At 28.8% G+C, this 1,732-nt stretch overlaps 1 protein-coding gene across 5 annotated transcripts in view; it reads left to right on the top strand.

The window, feature by feature from the left end:
* The window catches only part of LOC102678616 (zwei Ig domain protein zig-8-like), a 420,477-nt gene that overhangs the window by 272,075 nt on the left and 146,670 nt on the right, over positions 1 to 1,732 (top strand). Inside the window, exon 5 of one of the 5 annotated variants that reach the window (XM_031508150.1) lies at positions 55 to 214. The exons of the other annotated variants lie outside the window; for them this stretch is intronic. The gene's annotated coding sequence lies outside the window, so the exon portion shown is untranslated. Of the gene's footprint in view, positions 1 to 54; positions 215 to 1,732 lie in introns of those variants that run through there. 5 annotated transcript variants of the gene reach the window in all.

Here is a 1,732-nt window from a genome sequence, read left to right as displayed (position 1 = left end):
TTTTTTTTTTTTTTTTTTGTAGTTTTTATTGAGGAAGAATTTTGTTTGTTCTAGATGCTCTTTGCTTTTAATGATACGTTTGGAATAAGATGGATCCGGGTCAGGTTATTGTTCTTTGCTATTGAAAGGAAATTTGTTAGTATTTAATTGTGAAAATTCGAATTAATAATAATGATAAGGAAATTTTTAGTTGTGATAATTAAATCGTAGATTTTTAAAAATTTGAAAAAGGATTAGGATAAGAATTAAGATTTCTTTTAGCGCATGTACAAATTTTATTTTGCATAAATATCTAATTATAATCTTATTTGTTTACAATGATCAAGATATATGATTCCATTCCTAAAAATTCCATAAATAATGAATAGAAATTTAATATAGTAGTCGTTTATGAATTGTCTATCTAGAAAATTATCTATTGCTATCAGATTTTATTTCTTTCTATCTAACACAATCTTTTAATAGAGATTCTTTATAATAACTCTATTAATTAATTCCAATCTAGGGTAAATAACATTGTAAGATTATAATGCAAAAAAATATTACTTAGTTAATACCGTTAATATTCACTTCCTTCTCGCCTCTTTTATCTTCCAATATACGTGAACGCATTATCTCGGAATTTTCACCAACTATAAACACCGCGGCTTTATTAAATTCACCGTGTCGTACATCCTCTAACGAAAAATGGAAAGTAACCAGGAGGTGAAGAAGAAAAAAGTTCGCGTAAAAAGTCAACGAAGATAAGATAGCAATTAATGGTAATTAATGGTAATTGTTATGTCTCGTTAACAAATGTTTCACGGTTTAATTATCCTTTGACTATTCGCCTTTTCAGATCTATCGTTTTATAAGTAAAGTAGAATACTTTCGTTACGCTATTTTAATAATTCTCTGTGGAAATATATATGGAGAAAGTTGTTGAAACAGTTCGTGGCCACGTGAGTAGAATGGAATGGTTCATTGTTGGTAGAATGAAACGTTTATGGTGGGACAAATGGAACCAAGGAAATCAGAATCGAACGGTAAACAAATGGAATAAGAATAAATTATGGTCAAACGAAACAAGGCAATCCACGTAATCACGTAGATTAAGACCAGTGAAAGCTTGAACAAATGGAATAAGAACATAAACATAGTCAGAATGATAAATAAGCATAAAAGAAATAGATTATGGAGACAAGTAAAATAGTCAGAGTAGAACAAGACAAGTGTATCGAGATGTTAATAAATCGAAGAAATAGAATCTGACTGTTCTATGGTGATTATTAAAGTAAGATTTTAATAATTTTTTAATACAGTTACGAATCGAATCAATTTTTACAGAATTAAAAATATAAAATTTATTTGTTTAAAATAAATTGATTTAATTTACGTAGATTATTTAGAGGATTGCATATGAAAATATCGATTATAAAATGTTTTTTATACTAAAATTTTCATACACAAAATAATCGAGATAGTTGCACTTTGTGTTTCTCGACGATTTCAAGAATTCAACGAATCGGCATTTTTTTTTTTTTCTTTTTTTTTTCATGGAAATGGAATCGGCAAACGCAACGTTTGAAAATAAAAAGGGTGGCATCGTGAAAAATTACTATGGCCAGGGAAAACTGTGGAATCGTTTCGAAAACTCAGCTGACTCTTGCTCTAAGAAAATATTGTTCGAACGACATGGAACGATATTTTGTCGCGTTCTCGCTTTCACGATTCTCTCTCTCTCTTTTCTCTT

This window comes from Apis dorsata, unplaced genomic scaffold, assembly GCF_000469605.1.
Source record: "Apis dorsata unplaced genomic scaffold, Apis dorsata 1.3 scaffold_75, whole genome shotgun sequence".
NCBI lineage: Eukaryota > Metazoa > Arthropoda > Insecta > Hymenoptera > Apidae > Apis > Apis dorsata.
Note: the sequence above shows the minus strand (reverse complement) of the source record. Positions and strands in the feature narration are given on the sequence as shown.